Source organism: Vitis vinifera, chromosome 16 (genome assembly GCF_030704535.1).
Source record: "Vitis vinifera cultivar Pinot Noir 40024 chromosome 16, ASM3070453v1".
Classification (NCBI taxonomy): domain Eukaryota; kingdom Viridiplantae; phylum Streptophyta; class Magnoliopsida; order Vitales; family Vitaceae; genus Vitis; species Vitis vinifera.
Genome location: NC_081820.1, coordinates 26,005,942 through 26,023,777, shown reverse-complemented (window position 1 = coordinate 26,023,777; position 17,836 = coordinate 26,005,942).

Below are 17,836 nucleotides of genomic sequence, written 5' to 3'. Positions count from 1 at the left end.
CTATGCCATATTCCTTTGCACCCTGATATGGAACCTCTTCTCCAATAAATGGGAATCAATATTATTAATGTGCTGCATTTGAGATTGGGTACAAATAGAAGAGGATAAGAATATATACATAGATCGTTCTATAGCATTCCAATATATCTAATATAATTCAGCCACAGTATGTGCTATGAAACAATACTAAAAGTCTGTTTGGTAATAATTTTAGCAAGTGCTTTTAACATGAAAAGTGTCTTTTAAAAAAAAAAAGGGTTTAACAAAATTTATGAAATATTTTTAAAAATTTGAAAAATTCTTTGTAGTATTTATTTTTTAAAGAAATAGTTGATAAATGATTCTCATAAAAGCACTTTTAGATGAGCTTAAGCACGCTTAAAAAGAGAGGACTTTGTGGAAATCTAAACTTTACAAATTATATCGATGAAGCTCCAGAATGATAAGCGAGAAAATGTGAAATTCAGATGAAAAAATCAAATGGGTGTGAAGGTGGTAAAGAGATTAGGGGCACAGAGATCTCTGCCATAGCTGCGAGTGATGGGGTCCGAGCTCAGAATTGAGTATTAATTGGCTAGGCTGACCAAACTTTTTGAGTTTTACAAGTCAACCCAATGAAATGTGGAAATGTGGCATGAGTGAGTTCAGGTTCGTTTCATCATCAAGTTTGTCGTTAGGCCGGATGGCCCACAATTGCTGACCGTTTTGTCTGCATGAGCTGGCTTTGTCGACCCCTCTGCCTTCTCAGGCTGGTGAGGTACAATTATGATCATTCACCCCCGGGATGGGAATAGTACACGCGTCCCAAGTACACTATATGTAATCATCTTCCTTGTGCAAATGACCTGGTGGACTTAAAACTTAAATAAAATCGAAATATTAATATATATATATATATATATATATATATACACATACATAACTAAGGTCATATTTAATTGATGATCTAGATTAGGATAAAATATTAATGAAATATGTGTAATAGTTTAATTTATATAATGATATAAATATACTTTCTTTTTTCTTTTTGAAACCAAAATTTTATCTTTTTAAATGAAAATTTGTCATCTCCTTACAAATGTGTAATGAGCTTGATGTGATATAGGAAATGTGTGAATTTCTCAACCATGGATTTTTGGGGTCAAGTTAATTTATTGTACCGCGTGCTCGATAGGCCATAAGGGATGCCAATGTTGAAAAGTGAAGTAAGGCAAAACGAAATTGACTTGCTTCTCACCGTCTTCCATCTAGCTCATCTACTTTCAAACAAAAAACCCACCATTAGAAAATTCTCACCTTCTTCCATCTATCACATCTAGCTCATCTACTTTTCCATGAAAAATCCACCATTAGGAAGTTCTCACCTTCCATCTATCACATCTAGTTCATCTACTTTTCTACAAAAAAAAATCCACCATTAAGAAGTTTTCACCCTTTCCCATCTATCTCATTGCACATATCCAAAGGCAAAGGAATCAAATACTCCAAATGTAAGGACAAACCTCAATATAATGCCAAGATTGACTAGGGGTCTTCTTTTCAAAAGTCATATATGTATAGATTCCATCATCATAAATTAATAGTGGCCCATATGTAAGAACGTCGAACCACATGTATATGATTGACCATATGGAAACAAAAACCGTCATTGGAATTACCAAAGATGTATGATGCTACAAGGGGGTTTTCATTTAAAAAAATATATATGTATAGATTCCATTACTATAAATTAATAGTCGCCCATGTGTAAGAACATTGAGCCACACAAAAATGTGAATTGCAATGAGTTCACATGTATATGATTGACCATATGGAAACAAAAATAGTCATTGGAATTACCAAAGATGTATGATGCTACAAGAGGGTCTTCATTTCAAAAGACATGTATGTATAGATTCCATCACTATAAATTAATAGTGGGCCATATGTATGAACATTGAACCACACAAAAATGTGAAGAGCCAAGCATAGACGTCTGTAAGTGTAAAACCTAAAGTATAATTTATGTATTTTATTTTATATTTGTTGTGATCATTATCTATACACATGAAGAAGTTTCATAGATGAAAACCTAGTAAAAAAATGTTTTAATGTTTTTCTAAGGAATAGAGAAACAATAAACAACACTATTTTACCGGGAATATGAAGAAATGTTGATGTTAACATTTTTGCTTTTGGAGAGCCTATGAAAAATTTCCCATTTTCTATGCAATTTTACTAGGGGAATTCTTTGTTTACAACTTCAAGATATTGAATATTTTGATTATGTGCTTTTGGAAATATTCATAATGTATCCATTCACTGTGATGGTGACTTTGACGAAATTTTTTTTTATTAAAATGATTAAAAAATGGTAGGCTCTTCACTAAGATTGTATTGGCAATAGGTTGTACAAGCCTCATGGATTTTAATCATTTATAGTATAGCATTTCCTTCAGACAATTTACATTTTTCTGTGTGGTTCATTTGATTTCAATCAATGTTGAAATAGGGTCCACGATGATCGATGCGATGATCAACCAGGCTATAGTGAGTGATAATTCCATACAGTGCTTTTATAGCCCACCATGCTATGTAGTCAGTCAAGTAAAAAGCATGATAATTAAGAAGCCATGGTCTTGTTGCTTCTTGATCAAGTAGAAATGTTAACATGTTCCATAGAGTATCACTATAGGTAGAAATTGGCCTGTGTCGTTGTGTATGGGCACCGTGAGGGAGGTGGTAAACTTACTGAACGAACCATCCATCAATCAAATCGATCACAGCTCTGATTTGTTTGCTCAAGTGACGGCCCAATCACGCTATTTTCTTTTTTTTTACCATGAAGTGGCATTGGCTTGTCAATTCAGAATCTGAGTCACCGGCGTGGCATGCTACCCCATACATGTACAACAGGTACTCCTATAGTCACAGAACCACTACCAACGGTGGGGACGTGGGCCTTTGTCACGGTCCAGATTTCAAACAATTTGCAAGCGAAGCATAACAACAGACCAGCACAAATAAATAAATAAAAATAAAACAAAACAAAAATGAAATTCCAGATGTGTACTTTGCATGACTAGTAGTATTCACCTAATAATGATCACAATAACAAAAGGCCAACAACCGAATGGACAATCTACTAACTTTGTAACAACTATTGTTGATTGCATGTGAATCACGTGGAGGGCAAATGGCAAACATAACGTTAGGGTCCCATGTTACCTTGTCGCCCAAAACCCAGAAACCAAAATCCCAAGGCTAGGGACCTTGGGTCCACCAGTGGAGTAATGGCATTTTGGAATCGAATAAAATAGCCTAGTTGTGTATGGGCTGATCACTAGGCTTACCCCATGAGCCTATTATTACGCTTGCTCCTCTGGAAGGCATTTTGGAACTAAATGAAATAGCCAAGAGTTGATAAACTCGTTTACAAGCCTTTTATGTTAATGTTCTGGCTGAAATGGACTAATGTTTAAAACAACATCATATTATTAAATTTTCCATTTTCACAACTCAAATCATACAAATAATTAAATAAATTACTTTTATGAAGAGATGACCTACTCAACTGATTTTATTCGATTATTGTCTTTTTATCACCAAACCTTAGCAGATTGCATAGGCTAGCACCTAAACAAAAACATGCTGGTCTAGTGAATGTCTTTCAATTGATAGTTTAAGAATTCAAGCCACCTTATAGTACATGTCTATCGTTATTATTCATCTTTAGTGTAAAATTGAAGGAGTGAATATAAATTCCATAAAAAATCTTAGTTGATCCCTTTCAAGCATCATAGTCCTTCAATAATTCCAATAAGACTATTGACGGTGACTATTATAGTGTCATCAATTGTATAGTCCATTATACATGTGCCAATTTCAAACAATAGCCTACCAATGAATTTTCTTACCAATAAATGGATATTTGTCCTCACCTTGGAATACTTTAACATCTTTGCAGGAAGACATGTGATTGCAGAATAATTTGCGACAAATAATCTCAATTGTATAGTCCATTATACATGTGCCAATTTCAAACAATAGCCTACCAATGAATTTTCTTACCAATAAATGGAGATTTGTCCTCACCTTGGAATACTTTAACATCTTTGCAGGAAGACATGTGATTGCAGAATAATTTGCGACAAATAATCTTTTTTGTTTTGTCTTGCTTGACTAACCAAATAAAATATTGATTGATCTTTATTATGAAGGTGCCTTGATAGCTCCTTCAAGTAGCCAGGAAAGTTCTCTTTAAAATTGCTTAGTTTGTACTATCATTGCAAGAAAAAGGTAAATGTTATTTATCATCTTCTTATAAATATTAAGTAGATGCAAATTATGAAATTACATAAAATAATGTCATATTTAATTGATGGTCTAGACTAGGATAAAATATTAATGAAATCTATATGTGTGTGTGATATTTTAATTTATATTATCATATAAATATACTTTTTTTTTCTTTTTGAAACCAAAATTTTATCTTTTTAAAATTAGATTTTTAAATTTTTTTTATTCAAAGTGATTAACATGAAATATTTCGAAAAGAAATATTTTAGTGATCCAACGAATATGAGAAATAAATTTACTATCCAAAATATAAGTATATATATTCCATTTTTCTTCATGAGATTGTTAAATTCAATATTGTCATAAATCATAGCCCTCCAATAAGACTTTGACTACTATATTGTCATAAATCATGTATCATATGGTCCATTATACATGTGCCAACTTCAAACAATGGCCTACCGAGTGAATCTCTCAACAATAAATGGATATTAGCCCTTGCCAGACTGTAAGACATGTGATAAAGGAAGAATCTTTGAAATTTTCAAATATGGATTCTTGTGGAAAAGTGGGTGATATATTTCAAAAAGCCGACAATTAATTTTTTGGGTTTTGTCTTGCTTGACTAACCAAATAATTTTTTGAGTTTTGTCTTGCTTGACTAACCAAATAAGATATTGATTGATCTTTACTATGAAGGTGTCTTGGCAACTTCCCCAAGTAGTAAGAAAAAGCCAAATATCATGTACCACTATCTTATGAATGTTAACCAAATACAAAGTGGTGAAATTATATAAATTAAGATTATATTCAATTGAGGGTTTAAACTAGGATAAAATATTAATTTGTATTTCATATATATATATACATAATTTAGATTTGTATTATAATATAAAGATGCTTTTATTTTTCTTCTTTTTGTAATAAAAATTTTATTTTTCTTTATTTGAGATTTTTCTTCTTTTTATTAAAGACATCTATATTGCATGTTTTTTTGTGAGATTATTAAATCTCATATAAAGGGATATGATAAATAAAATGAATAATCATTTTTCTTATCTATTTTTCAACCAAACATAAAATAAAGTTGATATGATCTTAAGAGCATAGCATCTATCTTAGATAAAGCAAACAAAAAAAAAAGGTTATTATGATTTGCAAATAAAACTAAAATGTAAATCAATTATTTTGAAGAATATAAATGCCCATTACTACATCAACAACCCTTGTACATGGATCAAAATTCTTAGTTGGTCCCTTTCAAGCATCATATTCCTTCAATAATTCAAATAAGGCAGCTTTGTTGATCTTGGCCACCACATTGTCATAAATCATATAGTCCATTATGCATGTGTCAATTTCAAACAATGGCCTACCAATGAATTTTCTTAGCAATAAATGGATAGCAACATATTCCTTCAACTACTCCAACAAGACTGGTTTTGTTAACAATGACCACTATATTGTCATAAGTCATATGGTCCACTATACATGTCTCAATTTCAAAAAAAAAAAAATGTCTACCAATGAATTTTCTTAGCAATAAATGGATCTATGAACCTTGACTTGAAAGACTTTGACTCCTTTGCCTTAAGAAATATGACCGAGGGAAGGATCTATGAACTTTTCAAATATGGATTTTAGTGGAAAAGTGGGTAGTATATTTCAAGAAGGTGATGAATAATTTTTTTGGTTTTGTCTTGCTTGACTGACCAAATAAGACATTAATTAATCTTGATTGCAAAGGTTCCTTGGCAGCTTCTTTAAGTAGCTAGGAAACTTCAATATTTAAATTTGCTTGGTTTGCACTATCATTGTCAAAAAACATAAAATGTTATCTATAATCTTCTTATGAATGTTAAACACATGTAAATGTAAATGATGAAATTATGTAAATTAAGGTCATATTTAATTTACGGTCTAGACTAGGACAAAATATTAATGAAATATGATAATTAATATATATATGCTTTTATTTTTTATTTTTAATTTTTTATTTTGGTTATTCAAAGTGATTAACATGAATATTTTTTGAAAGAAATATCTAAGAGATCTAATAAATACAAGAAGTAATTTTATTGTCCAAAATATATGTAGATTCCATTTTTTTTCATGAGATTGTTAAATTCCGATATGATAAAGAGAATTAATAAAGCTAATATGACCTTAGGAGCATAGCATGCACCCTTAGATAAAGTAAACACGAAAATAAGAAGGCTATCATGATTTGCTTGTAAAACTAAAGTTTGAATCAATTATTTTGAAAAATATGGTGCCCATGAGTATTTCCAAAGCCTTGTAAGTTGGATGAAAGGTTAACATACAAAAGCGTGGTCTTGGATTAGAAAATGCAAGATATAGAAAGAAAACACACAAAGTATAGGTCAAATTAAGTTTGCAAATAATTTTTTTTTCTTAAAAATAATAAAGAACTATTATTATGACTATTCTCAAAATTCATTTTTGAAAAATGCTATTAAAAGTAGACATGCCACATTCATACGAAGGAAAAATCTATTAAAAAAAATTCTATAAAAGGGAAAATACATTAAACTAGTGTCAAGGTTCTATCAAAAGCCTTATTCTATGAAGTCATGAATAAGTTATGATTCAATTGAAACATGAAGTACACATTTCCACATCTTGCCTAGAAACTTGTTATTCCATAAAAAGTATAGGTCATGGAAGTTGATTAAGGTGAGGATTGAAATTACTAAAAATATTTTTTGATAAAATAATTTTTGTCATAATTTTATGGTTATCCTATATCCTACTTCAAATCAACCTAGATGAAATTATAGTATGTAATTAATGAGTGTATGGTCCTTCATTGAAACCTCTAACCAATTAAGACAATAGTTAAAGCAAAATTTAAACCCAAACCTCTTAATCCACTATTTTTCTATATCGATTTTCTCTCCAAAAAGTTTATCCTCCTTTCCTTTGTTCTGTTTAGTCATGGTGTCACCCCCTTGTAAGCAAATAATTTCAATGAAATCTTAAAACTAATAACTTATGCACAATAATCATTAATGTTTCAACTGTCAAAAACAAGTTAGGCTAACATTCACCTATTTACAAGTTAATTTTACAATCATCTTATAATTAGAGTGAAAAAATAAAATTCTTTTTTATTATTATTTATGAATGTATGGTTAGCAAATGTTGTAATTAATGGTTCATGATCAATGAGATATTTTTACAATAGACTACTTTTAGGCTCAATTTTGAATTAAAGTCGTGTTAATTAGAGTCGTGTGTAGTTGAACTATAACTTGGGTTGTGAGAATATTCTTGGACATATTCATTAAAATATCATACATGAGAAATACATTACGTGGGAACAAGAACTTTTGGAATCTAACATCGGTTCTGGTATAATCATTTTGCACAATCATTTGTTCAATTAACACAAATATAAATAGAAATGCTATGATGATGAATTTTTATCAAATTATACATTCATAATAATTTGAACATGTAGACAATTATTTTTACTCTAATTCTGAAATTATTGCCATTTTGTCTAGTTGTCTAGTAGGGAACCCGATCTCCATTGTAATCCTGAGCAGTGAACATGGAGCTTTTTCTTGTCAAAATTCATGCTATCAATTTCCATACTTTGTATCAGAACTCTAATATAGACGGAAAAAGAATTAAGACGATTGTGATGGGCTATATAGGATGGGGGTGGTCCAAATGGCAGCCACTGGGCTTTATATTTTTTTATTAAAGGCCGGAGTTGTTTGGGCCGACCTTGGGCCTGAGTTTTGGGTTTATTAAATCTCATTACAAGGTCCACCCACAGTGAGACTTGGTAAGGAGAAAAATGACCCAAAGAAATAATGGAAGGCCATTGATGGAATGCGCAATTAATGTTCCAAACATTGAGGCCATGTTTGGTTCCAGAAATTACTAAAAAAAGAAAAAAAATGGTAAAAAAAATAATTTTCTTATATTTACTTTCATTATAAAAAATAAGAAAGAAAATTAAATATAATTAAAATTAATTAAAAATATATATATATATATATATATATATATATATATATATATATTTAAGTTATTTAATCTTTATGTGATATGCAAATTCTCCATTTTGATATCAAGCCACACAACATTTTTCTTAATGAAGATTTTACAACAAAAGTTTCAAATTTTGGCCTTGCAAAATTACATTCAACAGATGAAAGTATTGTGTCTTTCACTACTGTTAGAGGAACATTGGGATATATAGCTCCAGAGTTGTTCCATAAAAATATTGGAGGAGTTTCATATAAAGCTGATATTTATAGTTTTGGAATGCTATTGTTAGAAATTGTGGGGAGAAGGAAGAATGTGAATGCATTTGCAGAGCACTCAAGTCAAATATACTTTCCATCATGGATTTATGATCGATATGATCAAGGAGAGGACATGGAAATAGGATAGGCCACTAAGGATGAAAAAAAGTATGTGAGGAAAATGGTGATAGTTGCACTATGGTGTATACAAATGAAGCCTGTAGATCGTCCTTCAATGAGCAAAGCATTGGAGATGCTTGAAGGAGAGGTTGAAATCTTGAAAATGCCTCCTAAGCCATTTCTATGGTCTATTGAGAATCACGAGCAATCCATGGTAGTGGTACCAATTTCATCATCCAATTCCATGGGTACAATCACCTTAAATGGAAGGTACTACTACACCATCTAGTTGCATATTATGTAATCCAATAATAATGTGTGATAGTCTTAGGTATAAGGTTTTTATAAGATTGGTCTATGTAATAAGACAAAGTTTCATCCTTGAACCATAGCTTGGCTCCTTATGAGTGAGTATGTGTATAGGTAATAAAATATCATTTCGAATGTTTGAGTTGTCTTCTTTGAAGCTCTTAAAATTATCAAATAGATTTCCCTATTTTGTTATGCATTTGTTATCTACAATAATCTAGGCTTTCAAAGATCAATAATGTCAATTACAACATTTCTATTATAACTAATTCCAAATAGTTTCTATTAGAGAAGTATCTTTGGGCCTCTACAAAGGTTACAATAACATTCTTCGACATTGAATTGCGTCATTCCATGTACATTTATTTAGATTAATGGATGCTTTGGTTTCTCTATTCTTAGATTTCTACTCCTTGTCGAAGACTCTGATCTTACTCTTCTCACTTTAAATCATGCTTGCAAATTAAAAGTTGCATTTTGATAAAGAGAAAATTAACAAAGAACAATTTGAGAGTTCAAACCTTCCTTTGGCATATGTCTACTATCATAATTCATTATAAGTATAAAATTGTAGGAGCATATGAATATTTAAAATTTTAAAATGGTCTCCAAGTATTGTACTCTTTCAATAATTTCTACGGTCCATTATACATATGGTCAATTGTGATACTTTATTGATTGAATATGACTTTTCAAATATGAACTGACCAAGTCAATTTTCTTGGCACAAAAGGAATTAGGTCCTTACATTTAGAGGACTATTTCTTTATCTTTAGAAATGTGCAATGAGCTAGATGTGATAGGGCCATAATACCAAATGAACTATGATGATAATACCATATATTATATTCCAAACATACAAATGATCAATGCCTATTTTAATTGATTTATAAATTTATTTTGCTTGCTAGCATAAGCTTTTTTAACATGTATAACTAATATTACTTGTTAATTCATTGGGTTTAATCATGCAACTTGAGGCTCTCAAAATAGGTATAAGATTAACCTATTTTTTTATATTTTAAAATATGTTTAAAAATAATTTTTATATTTAATGTATTGTTTTTTTTATCATTCTCCATGTTTGTATAATTATTTTTTAAAATAGACCTTCAAAAAAATTGAAAACAATTAAAGGATGCTTTCAAACAATTAAAGAATATGTTTTGAAAACACCGTTTTTACAAATAGAAAACTATTTTTTATTTTTCAACTATCAAATGTATTCTACTATTTTCTTTCTTCTTTTTTTAAAAAAAATTGTTTTTGAAAACGGTTACCTAACGTGCTTAGACTTGCCATTTCCACCCCTATTTCCTATTAGCTTTCGCAAAATCACATGCTATATCAAGCAATAATATTTGTAGGTAGTTTACCCATGTTTAGGAACACAAGTAAAGTGAAAAGATAAAAAAGATGTCATGGCACGGTTACAGGGATGAATAGTAGTTAGTACTAGTACTTGAGTAGAGCATGGAAAAAATATGGTCACTTGGCTCTCTTTTGTGCCAATTGCATATCCATATTTGTTTTCACAACAAGCTAACCGTATACACCATACCTTTCATAAAAGTTCAATATTCATTTCGCTAAAACAGTATCCAATTTTGTACAAGTTGCCCACCTCAGCCATTTAGATTTCAGCATTGTTGGGTGGGTGCTTTTATTTATGACTCTATTCAAACATTATTTATGACACTTCTCTTAAAGCTCGTCTATTAAATTTTTTTTTTTAAAAAAAAGGGTAAAAGGTGTGAAACACGTTCTTAGTGATAAGGTTATGGAATCTATCATATAGAGTTAAATAACTCATTAATGGGAAAAAGTGTGAACCACATCCCTTTGATACGAAGTAAGGGATCTATTTGATGGAATTTCAAACTAATGATAACTAAGGGTATTTAACCCAAACTTCTAAAAATGTGAGTGAAATTAAACCTTTATAGTTATGCCCAACATGTACTTTTCATATTTGTGGTACAGCTAGATGTCAAAATCAACTATGCTTATGGAGGTAGGTTTGGCATATAGATATAATTTAAGATTTTAGTCCAATTTAATGGTGCTAAAGTTGGATATCATATCCCCTCCAAATTGATTTGGTTTTATCGTTATTTGACATATTTCTTATGTTCAAATAATTGATTAAAAGATATGCCAAATGCAAAAGGCAACTTTGTTTTTTTTTTCGTATTTCCTACCAAAAGAAACTTTTTTTTTTTTTTTTTTTGTGAAAGTCATTATCATTCTTTTCTTTGAATAATTGATGAAAAAAATGCACTAGTACCAATACACAATTTATGATACCTTTTTGGGCTCATCTAAACCTTTTTTTTTAAAAAAAAAGAGGAAAGCGAGGCGGTAGAAAAAGTTTAAAATCTCATTAGTGCATATTATGACTAAGTCTATATGATTAGGATATAAAGAAGATGACTAACAATTTGAAGAACAAATTATAACTAGAAGGTTTTGGCATGACATACAAAGGAAATTTCGAGGTAGTAGCATTGTGAGCTATAAAAGTGTTGGTCACTTCTATAGTTAATGAGCTAGATTTCATCAATATGAAATCACTACTATTAGATGGTTTCATCTTATTGTGGTTCGCCTAATTGGATTTGCGTGAAGGGATCAAAATGCCCTCTCACATATGATTTAATGCCTATTGGATCTCTTAATAAGTACATTTTTCTTGGAAGAGAAAATTCTATTTCTTTGGGCTTGCAAATGTTGTATAAGATTGCATTAGGAGTGGCCAGAGGAATCGAATATTTGCATCATGGTTATGACGAGCAAATTATATGGTTTAATATCAAGGCCTACAATATTCTTCCTCATGAAGACTTTACACCAAAAGTTTTAAACTTTTACTAAATGAAATTATGTTTGATAGATAAAATTATTGTGTCCCACTGTATCACAAGGAATACTGGTATATATCAATCCATTAGTATCTTACAAAAACACTGGCGGCATCTTTTATAAGTTTAATGTTTATAGTTTTTGGAATGTTGTTGATGGAATTATAAGAGAGAAAGAAGAATGTGATTGCATTTGTACCATCCTCAAGTCAAATATATTTTTCATTAATTGTGGATTTATTACAGATATGATAGAGGAGAAAACATGGACATGGGAGATGTTATGGAGGACAAATTAGGGAGGAAAAGAAAGTAGATTGGAGTTTTGAATATCAACTTCCCTTAATGAGGCCCCAAACTGTTCTCAACAGAACATAGCTAATACAACATTTAGCTTAACTGAGTTCGAACAATTCCCACCGTAACTTCATCAATAATTTCCGTACGAATGAGTCCGAACCTGGAAAAAATGATGTCTGAAGATCTGATGGTGGTTCCTAAGAAACTTCTCCAGACGAAGTAGGACATGCAGTAGAGTACTCAGGAATTAGTTAGCTTTATTATGGTACACTGCACACCGAATCTATGGCATAATTCCTCATGGCATAATTCAGGAAAGGGGAACCTAAAAGTAAGAAAGCTAGAAGCAATGGAACAATTTTGTTGTTGTTTTGAGTGAGTGTTACTTATCGGTGTTGGATTATTTTGAGCTTGAATGAACTCCTCAATCGCATGGTACATGGATAAGTTCCTCTTCTCCATTCAACACATGGAATCCCGAACAAAGTCTTCACTGCTGCAACAATAGCCACTGTAAAGGACAATTATAGAAAAATCAGCAGGAGAACTTCAATTGCTCCATCTGTGGTACCATTTTGCTGAGTTTTACAGTTTTCTCTTGTTTTTTGTTTTCCTTTTTATTTATTAACCGACCAGATGATCTTGAAAGGCTTGTCTTTTACATTTTCCACCTTAAGTTGTTTCCTTTTCTTCATCATCACTGCAATGAGGAAATTCAATGTCTTACCAATGAAGAAGAGTCCCGATACCAGAATGCCTGCTCAAAATGACAAAAGAAATAAAACATATAAATGGTTTTTGAAAAAAATATAACAATTTTAAAAAATAATTATTAAAATATGTCATTTTTAAAACTATTTCCAAATCTATTGCACTTTTTAAGAAATCAATTGAAAATTGTCTTTTGAAAAGATAATTTTAATTGAATTTTAAAGTTATTGTTTAAGAAAAACAACTTTTATATTTAAACTTATTACCTTCTTATATTTCTTATGTTGACCAATAAGCTAGTATTATTCTTTGTTGACCAAAAATTTTGGTAACTTTATTAAAACACTATTTATAATGCTTAGTTTTTAATAAAGCTCATCGATCCGTAATATTTTTGAAAAAGGAGAAAATGTGTGAAACACGTTCTTAATGATAAAGCTATGAAATCTATCATGTAGAGTTGAATAACCCATTAATTAATTAAATTTAAGATTGTTTCTCTCTCTAAAGTTTTTTCTTTTTCAATGGAATAAGAGGCGCTAATTTGAACAAGTTAGATGAAGGCACATCGACTTATTGAATTAGTAATTGTTAGTGGTAATTAAAGATAAGCTTAACTAATAGAAAGTTGTTGGCTTACACAGATCAAGCATTATAGGGCGGTTAATCGTTCGGTCTAACATGCATTCAGGAGTTCTACAAAGTTGAACATGCTTTCATCAATATTATGGAGTCATTCTAAAGGTAAATTAAAGAATAAAAAATGGTTTAGAAAATAAAATAGCATGTCACTCCTTATCAAACCATCAAACAACCTGGAAAAATGATGTCTGAAGATCTGATGGTGGTTCTTAAGCAACTTCTCAAGAGTAAGTACGACATGCAATAGAGTACTCAGGAATTATGGTACCATGTACACCGAATCTATATTAAGGTGAGAGGCATTTGCTAGAATGTAGCCACTGACTGATATTCACTGCCGGTCCAAATAAAGACCCATTTGGGCTCTCCCATTGATTGGGTCCCGATAACTTGCTAGAATATAGCCATTTAATATTACTTGAGAGCAAGGCCAGATAGGTTTGTGTTGATGGCTAGAATTGCTTCCTTGGCCCAATTGGCTATGATTCTAGGCCCAATAAGCAAATGGACTCCTTTCACGAAAGGGGGAACCTATGTGCCTTTGCTTGCTGCTTAAGAAAGAATTAAGCCAAAAATATCTAATTTCAGGATAGACTTATACTGACACGTGGATTATCTCCCGCTTCTTGAAAATGTCGCTTTTAGGAAAAGGATGGTTTGCTCTTCACCGGTGGAATACTTTAAAATGTGTTGATTTATTAGGAACTAAATTCTAATAATTAAAGCATTATTATTATTATTATTATTTTAATTTTTTAATTTGCAGGGTTTCTCACCTACTTTATATTTATAATTAGATTTGAACAAAATAGTGAAAACAAGGAAGTTATGAAGTAGGTGCGCTTCTTGGGAATTTCAAAATAAAAAAATTTTAAATTTTAAAAAATTATAAATGAAAATTTACTTGAATTTTTTTAGAAAAAATTACTTATATATATATATTATTTAAATTGGTAGAATTATGATCGATATCCTACCAAGCCATGTGAGTGACTAATTTGATCTGAACTAACCCAAGAACAGAGCATCTCTCTCTCTCTCGCTCTCCCTCTCTCTCTCTCTCTAAGTTGATGATGTTGAAGGACGCAAAACTTGTGGGAGTAGGCCTCATTACTGTAGTTCTCCATGCCTGCTTCCTTTCAGTTTGTGTTGCTAAGGATCACAAGTACCAGATATGCAGCCCCTCTTCCTGCGGAGATATTTACTACCCTTTTGGATTACAAGGCGATCCCCCCATTTGCGGTTAACCTGAGTATGAATTTATTTGCGAAAACAATTGTACTATGATAAACCTGTACGGTGGGAAATACTATGTTGTGGATATCAACTACCAGAATTATAGCATTCGGGTGGTGGATCCTGGGCTAAAGAAGGGCAACTGTTTGATCTCCAGTCCTCTTCATTCCATTGGTGCATATTACAGGATGAATGGATTTCGATCTTATTTGCCTTCTGCATGGAAAACTTTTTATCATGGTTCGGGTCTGGACCGATATTCTATACAATACTTTCGATGAACTGTGAGCAGTCAATCAGCGACCACAACTACATTCCTATTATTCCATGCAACACGACAGGCTATTCCTCTTCCTCATCACCAACATACTCTTATGCAATAGTCGGAGAATACGTGTCCGTGGTAGATATGCCGTATTCCTGCACCATCAGCACATACATGGTTATTCAACCGTTGAAGGCACGTCCAGAGTCCAGCAATCTTTCCATGTCAGATTTGCAAGATTACCTGCTTCTGGGGCTTCAGCTTTCATTTTTGCCTCTCTTCTGCAGCAGCCAACGCAAAATGAAAGGGCAAATTTGCAACTGTACAGCTATGGATGAGAATACCTTTCAATGCTACAACTCAAGCAACTTGTACTAAAAATGTGAGTAGGATACATGATGACCTGCTTTTATCTTCCTTGAATGAGTCTTCAATATTTCTATCCCTAATTTCACTGGTTTGGTTTAATCTTGCAGCGCTTTGGAAGTTCATAACAATTAATCTATTGCTACCCTTTATGAGTAAGGCTTCAACTCCAATTTTCTTTAAAATTAAAATTTTATTTTATTCATTCCTAATTTTTACAAATTGGACTTCCATTGTTAACAGAGGGGTTACTTTCTCCCTACACCTTAACATTCCGAGGTAAGGTTGCTACTTGCAATCATCAATTTCTCAAAAGAACAAGATAAATGATTTATTTAGAGTTCTTTCATCTTAATTAATCCCTCCCATTCTTGCTTCTCATAAAAATATTATTTGGGCTGTCAAGGGCATTATTCCTTGTGACTAACATGGCTTGGATGGTTTCATATAGGACTTCAAAAAGAATATTATAATTGTTTGGAATGCTACTATTGCTGCAAATGCTTGGTGATTGGTAAGGCTTTCTTCACTCAAGTGTCTCCTACTTTACTGTGTTAGAATTTTTTTGTGTGAACTTACATAATCAATGTGATAATGTCATAAATCAATGTTATTTTATTTTTACATTGTGGTCCATAATGGGGCTGGATATATATTGTTGCTTGTTATTTTTTATGAGCTCACCCTAATTCACTTGACTCCAAATAATGTGTTTAATGCATGATAATTATATATATAAGTGAAAAGAGAAAGCTCTCTTGCTCTATCTCTCTACTTCTTCTTCTTTGGGTTGGAGAGGGCACGCACAACACATTTGGACTAAATCTTGGGTGTAAGAAAGGGAAGAGTTCATTGAACCCGGATTCACATACCATCACGGACTGAGCTTCGTCTTGGAGGCTATGGAGCACGAAAATGGCTTTCCACGACATTAATCAAGGTGAGCGTTTCGTTTATTCTCATTTAATGCATGCTTTAATGTCTACATGTGATCCTATGTTGTTTAAATTTTCATCAATTGGTATCAGAGCCAACATGGATGACATTTGAGCTGCATATTTGGGTTATTTTAGGTTCCCCCTTTTTTGGTTTTGGAAGCCATTTTTTTTGGAGCTTTTATTTTTATTTTTATTTTTTTTCGTTTGGTGTTGTTTCTCGGTTTTCAAGCCCGATTGATGTTGGAGACTTGTAAAGAATATTGTTTAAAGCAAATTAAAACCCATCTTTTTTTTTTTAATGGTTTTTGGAGCTCATTTGATGGAATTTCGGAAATTAGGGCTTATTTTGGTTCTTCCTTTTATGCGTTTTTTTGTGTATTTTTTGGGTTTAGATTGAAAGATTGATGTTTGAGGGTGGAAACCTAAGTGTTTTCATTGGAAAATGCACAAAATTTTGGCCGAATTTTTTTTTTTTCCAAAAGAACCAAAACCAAGTCCTGTTCTGGTGGAGAAGATGAGATGACGTCATCATGACATCATTAAAAAAACTTTTTTTTTTTTTGGTTTTGGTTGTCTTGGTATTCTTGGAATGATTATGCATTTGTTAAATTTGGTTTTATTGGGACAATTATTATTATTATTATTATTGTTCTTTATGGTATAATTTTTTATCTTATACCAATAATGTTGTCCTAGGCCATTTTTGTTAAATATTTAAATTTATTATGGCAATGAAAAACACTTATGTGATTGCCTATTGCAATTCCAAGTGTGTCAAGTTGTGCAAATTAAATATTTGAGTTTATCATAACAATAGTGAACATATATGTGGTTGCTTATCGTGATCCAATATGTGTCAAATTGTCTTTGTTGAGATATTTTATCTCCCACTTTTGGTTGCTTTATTATTGTGATTATTAAGGTCCATAAGGGTATTGTAATTGTCCTATCGATGATTATAATACTTGGTAGGATGTTTAGATTGGTGAAGGAAATTAATTATATATTATGAACCATACTAATTTTCTTTTTCCCTTTCGGTAATAAAATTAGTGTATCTTAGTTGTGATATTTAATTAGTTGTCCTTACCGCTGTGGAATTTCAAAATTCCAAGCTATTGCTAAATTGAAAATTTATGGAAACTAACAAAGAGCATGATATTGTAGTAACATGCATATTGTTTAATTTTTATATTTTCCAATTACTAGCAATCCTGGAATTACTCTGCAATTATCTGCCATCAAGTCCCTTACTGGAAATAATTGAGGAATGGTATGAGTCTTTCAATGTGCATATAACTTTACACAATTTGGACTTGGCTTTGAGAGTTGATGTGCCAAGTAAGCCCACTGATGTGAGCTCTGCTGATGAAAGATCCTTTTATGAGAGATGGGAGCACTCCAATAGGAGCACTCCAATAGGAGGTTTTTGATGGTGATGAAGTATACTATGGATAAATCTATTAAAGAATGTGTCCCAAAAACGGAAATGGCCAAAAACTTTTTGGAATATGTGAAAGCCAATTA